Source organism: Leuciscus leuciscus (assembly GCF_965113295.1).
Source record: "Leuciscus leuciscus genome assembly, chromosome: 1".
Taxonomy (NCBI): domain Eukaryota; kingdom Metazoa; phylum Chordata; class Actinopteri; order Cypriniformes; family Leuciscidae; genus Leuciscus; species Leuciscus leuciscus.
In genome coordinates, this window is record NC_138725.1 from 53090158 (window position 1) to 53098783 (window position 8626).

The window sequence follows — 8626 nt, forward strand, 5'->3', positions numbered from 1 at the left end:
TGATGGTGATCAAGACCTGTAGGCCAAGATGTCTGTACTTTGGGGGTCCAGTTGTCACACCTTTAGTATGGTTGGGGAAGTTGTAATTATCTGATTGGTCAGTTTGAATGTCTCACATTTGGGTTGCAGTCACATGGTCAAGAAAGGGATAAAAGAATATTACAACCGTTGCTCTGTCTCTTTTATTCTTTGGCGCTCTCCTTCTCTCTGCTCTTCGCTGGGGCTTCTTTGTTCTGTCTCTTTTTCTCTGGGTCCCTTTCTTGGGGCACTCTTATCACCTCCTCTTTTCTTTGGAAAGTCATACGGGTTTAGAACGACATAATGACTAATTTCTAGACAAACTAGTCTCAAAATTGCCAGCAGGTTTGACACATGCTACTGAACATAGCATGTGACACATTTTCCCTGAACTCTACAGCATCACTGTGACTCTCCAACTATGTTATTTTTTTGTTCTCCATTTTCCATTTATTCTTTCTTTATCCACGACTGTTCTCAAAAAGCTGCTGCTGCTGCCTAATAATTGAATTTATTCAATATACCTCTGCAACTTTTAAAAGCCATATTGATTGTAAAGCTGGACTTCACCCGAGAGGAGGTCAAGATTCTGTTTTCCACACCAGGGTGACACCAATTATATTTTTTATTCACTTTTATTACTTTCAAAGGCTGGATGGTGTGCATACTCGCATTGGTTTCATCAGAAAGGTTTCTTCAAGGAGAGCATGCTGTTTTTGTCTTTTTCTTCCTTTGCTGAAGAAACACCAAGGCCACAGACAACAGAGTCTCTATAAGCACCAATGAATCATTGGTTTGTGCCAAGAGAAAGAATAAATAATAGTGGCTTTGCCATCCCTTTGTCCATCAATTTTTTCTCTCCTTCTTTGCAAAACCACCCCCCACCCTACGCTGCGCAGACCTGCCGGTGAGGGAATGTGGATGAATGTGTCATCCCTCTGGTTACACTTGCTGTGGCTGTGGTGAATAGTGACAGTGCTGCTAGTCATGATTATAGCCGCTCTCCCTAGACTCAGTGTTAATTTTTACACAGTTTTAAGTCATCTTCTTTATTTTTATTTAGAAAGGCTTTTATGTGCTGATTGTTTTATTGTTTTTATGGTTTTTAGTATTTTGTAGTTATTATTGTTGTTCTTTTGTGTAGCACTTTGAGATTCTTCGGAATGAAAAGTGCGTTATAAATAAAATGTATTATTATTATTATTATCTTGGTCTATTTTACTCAAACTAAAATGGCATTGTCAACATAAATAACATGTTAGGTGGTGATAATGCAAATAATGTCAAATTTTACAGTTTTTTCCAATTGCTAAAACATTAAAAAAGACATGCACAGCACAATTATTTAAACTGACACACAGAGAGCAAAACCTCTTCTCAAGTCTCCAAAAGTCTAAACACATTTTCTGCTTTACACACATTTTGCAATTCAAAATGGCACTTTTTAAATGCACTGAACACGGTTCTCTGCATAAGACACAACAATCTGACATAAAGTCACATGTTTACCATTTCAAAACACTGCCATTCAAAATGACATTACTTGAGCTAATTGGCCAATACATGTGCCACCTGGCCAAACACCTCAATGGTTAATTGTTAACACTTCAATCTTTTTCAGTTTACTGTTTTTTTGTGAGGATATTTTTGTTCAGTCCAATGAAAATATGTGCTGTGCATATGTTGCACTGACTTGTTTGGTAAAAAAATAAAATAAAATAAATGTTTCAACACCATGTGTGTGTATCTGCAAATATTTCTGTGCATGTGAACAATCTAAAGAATTTTCTACAATTTGAACTATTTTAGTATTATGGCAGAGCATACTAAAGATGAGAGTGCTTTTCATTATGCCCAACAGTGTGTAGTTGGTTAGACAAAAATCTGGTAATATGAATGAAATGTGTGCCATATCGTGCAAAAGTTTGACATTGATAATGCTATATGTAGTTTTGGTTGCTGTGCTTCATTTTGCAGGATATATTAGGATATGCAGTTTGGGTGTGTGGTTTTGTGAATTGTGTTAAGTATTTTGATAAAACCAACCTACTTTGTGCGTGCGTGTGTGTGCGTGTGTGCGCGTGTGTGTGCGTGTACGTGCGTGCGTGTGTGTGTGTTTTTCATTTTGCGTGCAAACATCTTTTGTTTCCCCACAAAGATGGGAATATCCAAAATTCCTTTTTTGGTCCCCATGAGGAAACCAGCTTATAAATAAAACTGCCCTAGTGTATATTTATTCTGACTAGCATACAACATATAATGTCATATTCATAATTTTGGTCTTGTTATCAATTGTTTTGGTATTTTTATCAAATAATTTAATAAAGCCAAGTGGTCAATTTGAGCAATGACAAAATGGCGTGCCAAAATTGGCAAATATTAGACTAAAAGCACTTTATGAAATAGCATATTTGACAAGTCTCTTGTTGAACAGACCTCAAGGAGGACAATGGAAGTTAAAGACTCTGAATTCCCCCGTTACTTATTACAGTCAATGTCAACTGACACAGGGGGGAAAACCCATTGAGGATCTTTATTCACTGACAGGGACGCAATTGAATAAACTCTCTTTGAATAGTCAGTCTCTAAAGTTTAGCGATATGAGAACAGTTTTCTCTGTTGCCCACTTCTTTTCATGTTAGACACTCCACCCCTCTGCAGTGTGGAGACAGCTGTCAAAATGTGTCTTTAAAGAAATAAATTAATAAATGAAAACTTTTGTGAGTATCTTTTTCTATTCCTCTCTTCTTTGATCTGACCCTGGGGAGGAATCGCAGGACGGTTCCTGTCATCCGGGTGTGGGGAAACAGAGGCTGTCAGACTTCAGGCAGGATCCCAGCTGGGCTGCACTATGCTTGGCCTGGCCCTCACGGAGGGATACTCTGGAAAAATCCCATCTCTCCAGGGAGGGGTGAGAGGTGCACGGACCCAGAGGGAGAGCAGGGAGAGTAGGCGTAGGCATTCTTGAAGCGAAATCAGCCACACATTCAGACAGGTTCAAGTCCTTGAGATGTGACATAAAATTAAGCCTAAGGTCTGTTTCACACATGCATCACTTGACCAAGCTTACCTTGTGATTTCACTCTCGTGTTCCTAGGTTACCAAATAAATTTCTTCTTTTAATATTGGTCAACATACTTTCAATGCATTTATGCTTTCTTTACATGTACTTATGGGATAACTTGTCATAAACAATGCATGTTAAATAATCAAATGGACATTTTATATAAAAAATGTAAGTGATGGGGTTTTTTCATCTGTAAATTACATCATTTGGGGCCATTCACACATAATGTGTTTCTGCGCTGAAAAAAGCGAGACATGGGGTAGTGCAATACAAAAAATGCAAGGCTTAGAGATATTTTTTAAAACCTTTTTTTAACTTAAGCACTTTTCAGAATGTGTGAGATGCTGTAAAAGATGCAAGACGTGAGCACAACAGTCAAACACGTCCGTCTAGCATAGTGCATGTTTACATAAACAAACAATGGAAAAGCAGACCAAAAATATGTTCTGTGTGAACGGTCAAAAAAGAAATAAGTGATGTCTTTATGAGTTAGTCATTGAATCATTCATCCATTTATTCAGAAACATTAAAACTTAGTTTGCTTGCTTCTGTGGAATCAATTTGTACTCCATATATGTAATATATTCAGGTGTTGCCTCAGAGCAGCGGTGATAACATTTATTACTGTGGAGTACATATATGGAGTACAAATTGATTCCACAGAAGCAAGCAAACTAAGTTTTAATGTTTCTGAATAAATGGATGAATGATTCAATGACTAACTCATAAAGACATCACTTATTTCTTTTTTGACCGTTCACACAGAACATATTTTTGGTCTGCTTTTCCATTGTTTGTTTATGTAAACATGCACTATGCTAGACGGACGTGTTTGACTGTTGTGGTACCATGATGCTTCCACTCCGGAGAAGTGAGAGTGAAAAGCATTATTTTCCCAGAAAACGTATTGATAGAGCAATTACTTTAATTATTTCTATGAGGGATTCAATATTGTAATGCAGTGCTTTTAAAAGTAACAGTCCCCTACACTGTTCAGTTAGCAAACCCTTTTATCCAAAGTGACTGAATATAGCCAAAACCTGGAAGAAAAACAAAAATAGTGCTCTGGTCTGTATGCTAGAAGAGCACATTAGCATCCAACTGGTTTCATTTAACATATAGCCTATAATGGATACAGCACCACCCTGACGCTACTACCGTCAACACTATTGAGCCATTACACGAAGCAGCTTTTCTGTCAATAAAGTCTATATTTGAGCTTTAGAGATGAGAATGAAGAGCCTTTGATTATTTTCTGCACAAACCATCTACAGTCTATCAGGCATATTTAATGTGCTGCTCAGCATGCCCAGATACTTTTTAACAGGTATTTCTGCACTACTATGGCCTCTGATAACCGTGAATTCATTAATATGTATGTATTCAAATGATAGCTACAATGCCTTGTGGTAATGTCAGTAGTGAAATGTTTGTGGAGTTGTATAATAGCATTTCCAAGACTGTTTCACAAATGACCACACACAGGAGAAAACAGACATTATATTATGGTGCAATATTAGTTGTGTATTTGTTCTGGCCCTCAGGACAGAGACGAGGGAAGACCTCTCCACAACAAAGATGAGCAGAAAACCCAAATGCATACACAAAGTATGCATGATAAATTAAGAAAGAAAGAAAGAAAGACAAAGAAAAACAAGCAAATCATGAGAACCACCGAAGGTAAGGGCTGAAATCACAGCTTGATAAGGCAGCAAGCGCTGCAAGTCTGAATTTGCCCGAGAGCATTCTCTCCTCTACACATGTATCATCTTGAAGTCTTCTAAGAAGCGGCTCCCCTGCCATGAGGTTTCAGCAATGTGTCATACTAAGTGAGACTCTGCGCTGAATTTCATATGCAGGCATTTTGGGGACTGCCCTTTTCAGCACTATGGTCTTACTCCACCCTGGCATCGCCTTCTCTTTCGCGCTATTACTATTTCGCTCCTGGGCAGTGCTCCGTCCGTTATGATATTAATGAGAAGCGAACAGCTATTTTCTTTTAATCATGAGGAGAGTGGGGACTGAACAGGACAGCTGTGGGTATTTTTGGGAGGGTCAGAGGAGGCTGACTTTTTCTTCCTCCAGCAGCCAATCGGTGATAAGATGAGATTATTAACATGCTCCATTTTCAGTTTGGGGGCGTCCTTTGGTCAAATGGAGCAGCACTGAATAAATGTTTGAGTGTATTATAATAACTGCTGTAACTTTGATGACATGCAGGGAATACGAGGTTTTAGACCAGCCTAGACTCACAACTAGGGGAAGGAATTTAATGATTCCAGCTCTGGTTTTAGTACTTTGAAAGAATAGATAGGGGGATATCTCAAATAATGAGATCATTTCAATAATAAATCAATTGAAAACTATAGGATTTAGCATCCCCGTGACCCTACAGAGGATAAGTGGTTTGAGAATGGATGGATGGATACACTGAAAACAATTATTGCAAAAGGTGTGATCACCTACTACACACACTTTATAAAGTTACCATTACATTATTTTATTTTTTTATGGAATATTGCAGTATTTATAATAAATGATTTATCCAAGTGATTTATTGTTATTTTTCTGTTCTTGTGCCCACTCAAAAAAATGATATGTTGGCTTTAATTAACTTTATGTAAACATGTTTTTGTTTTTATGTAAATGTAAAATGTTACATAAATGTAATGTTACATTTATGTAATATTATTTATTTCAATAAACTTAAGTTAATTACATAAGGTTAATTCAATGTCGTTTAGTTGAATAAGGTTAACAGTCTTAATTTTGTCCAAAACAATTCAGTTAATTAAGTTCAATTATCCTAAAATGAATATTTTTTACATTCAACCAAAACAAATAATCCAGTTTCATTATGAGTTTATTCAATGAATACATCCACTTTTTTTTTTTTTTACAATTGTGTTTACATCTTTACAAACATTTCCAACGTGAACATGTACAAAATATTTACTCTGTAAAGACTGCCTTCACTTTTCAAGAAAAATAATTGTTAATTAAATAATAAATAATTAAAAATAAAAGCATGTTGCCTTTAAGTGAAAGGATTTATCAAATAGCCTATACTTATAAATGTGTTCTGCAAAAAAAGCAGCAAACAATCAGTTGTTAAAAACAAGACTATTATTCAAAGGAATGTAACATGGTTGATGAAACAAAGGTACTGTAACAGTCAACAGTGCAACATTATAGAAAGATCAGAAATGGTCCTGACCTCAGATTACAGGAGTTTATTATTCAGGCGTAAATAAGACCAAGCATCGAAGAACACACATCTGCACATTGTTCAGGTTGTCATGTATTTAGATGCCTTAAATCATGATGCCAACATCTTTGTAATGATCTGTAGCCTCTGCCCCTTCATGTCTGACAACATTGATTCCTAGGGTGGTCTTGCGTATCGAGGTTAGGGCTTCATAATGTTCAACAGCCTAAAAACAAAGTCAGGGGTGAAAGGGGGAGTTGGTTTTAGAGAAACATACAATATTTTTTTTAAATGTAAATAATTTACCATGCACTCCTTCACAAGGTTTGAGGGGGCCCTCGTCCAGGTAAACGGCAAGTGCTTCCAGGATGCATTCACCTTTTCCCAGTGGTGTCATTCTGATCAATGAGACAAATAAGCTGTGTTCAGAAGAACAGCCTTTGATGAAGAACACAAATGATCCCAAAGATATTTCTACAAGAGGCCAAAAAAATTATTATCTAAAGGGCCTAAAAATTCAGAGAACCAGTACAAGAAAACTAATAAGTGGTTCTAAACCCAAAAGCTTTGCTACAGAAAAGCTATTAAATAATCTTGTCAGAGCTTAATGTCAGAGCTGTTTCAATGTAGGTGCATCACAAATCTGATGCTGCTGAGAAATAGGGTAAAGCGACGAACAAGCTCTGAAATTAAAACAGAATTAATCATGTACATATTACCATTCCAGAGCTTATATACCAAGCTTCAAGGGATACTTTACCCAAAAATGCAGTATTTTCTTACTGACACTTTTGTCATTCAAACTCCAAAAGTCTTTTTTTTTTCTTACTTGGAAACTGAATTCTGACCTGTTTTTCCTGCTAATTTCTGTCATTACAATGACAGTCAATGGTGAGTTCTTCTTCTGAAGGTTCAATAGCATCAAACAATTCCATGTGACTTTTGAAGCTTCAGAACAGGAACTCACCATTGACTTTTATTGAATGGACAGAAATGAGCAGGACAAACTGGCCCTAATCCACCTTTTTAGTTAGAAAAGCGGAAACCAAAAGGGATTAAATAATGACTGGATTTTCATCTTTGGGTATACTATTTGAATCAATAGTGAATTATTGTCAGATTTAAAATGATGATGAATTTAGCAGAACATACCAGATTCCAAACTGATAGGATGCTTATGATCTTCTGTGCCGCTGTTCCTCCTGTCTTTTTTAAATTTTTGAGCAGCTGGGTTCAGAAATGATCAAAAAGGACAAATCAGGTTGGTTGCTGATCAATTTGTGAGTCTTTACAATATTATCATACACCAACACTTACAGTATTTCTTTAACAGCATTTACCTGAATTACATCTAAAGGACTTGAATTTATCATTTGGAATTGCATACAATAACCATCCAATTAATTAATCACAGCTGAAATTACATTATAAAGACTTACCTCTAAAGAGTGCTGGCTATCTATTTTTAACTTTAGCGATGAAACGTAAATCTTCGATCATCTCATGCCTCCTGTGCGTAAAACCTGCATAAGTATTGAGCATAAGTGGGACCACAGCAAATTCCATGTTTTAAGATTGTGTCTGTGTCCATGTACCAACCTGAAGTGTTTTAAAGATCTGGATGTGTGAGAAGAGCCACAATCTCTGCATGTCAAATCACATTATCACATCAAATAATGATAATACAAAAAAAATCTAGGTTGCCAACTACTAAACTGTAGTCAAATTAATTTGGATAACCTAACAAGCTTACCAGATGCTAGATACCATCTTGTTCAAGTCAGTGTCAAACGTGCTTATTGCTTATTATCTGACATTAAATAAAAATGCTCAACATTAAGGCAGTTATTAAAATTGATACTAAAACTTGATAAAACTGCTTTATTGGGGCACAACATGGAGAAACTCTTCTTAACTAGCAATTTAATAAAAAATAAGGTCATTTGCAATTTTTTTTTGTATGGGTGAATTTAAAAATGATCAAAGTTCAGCGAGTTTAACATCACATAAGAGCAAAAAAAAAAAAAACCTGTTTGAAAGCGATTTTTGTGTGAGCATATCAGTGAACACCCCTGACCACTCAGTGAGTTTCACGTCTAAACGAAAGTTTAATGCGTTTTTAGGAAGGATTGTTCCAGTGCCCATATGCAGCCATTCTGGAGGTAGGGGGGAAAGCGAAAGAAACCTAAAATTCTCGGGACAGCAGCATGTGTCCAAATTTTAATCTTAACCATTCTATTTCATCAGAAACGATCTGTAAACAGGGCTTTAAGTGTAAAATACCGAACTTGTCCTTTAATTTGAACATAGTTACATTCTTTGGATCAACAACA

General features: G+C 36.3%; 1 long non-coding RNA gene across 1 annotated transcript; it reads right to left on the reverse strand.

Moving 5' to 3' along the window:
• Nucleotides 1–6006: 6006 nt before the first annotated feature.
• LOC309482082 lies at nt 6007–7950 on the reverse strand. The gene is made up of 5 exons (XR_014200183.1): nt 7893–7950; nt 7733–7816; nt 7446–7520; nt 6600–6691; nt 6007–6519 (listed from the first exon to the last, which is right to left on the reverse strand). It is a non-coding gene; the product is annotated as an uncharacterized lncRNA (long non-coding RNA).
• Between the last annotated feature and the right edge of the window lie 676 nt (nt 7951–8626).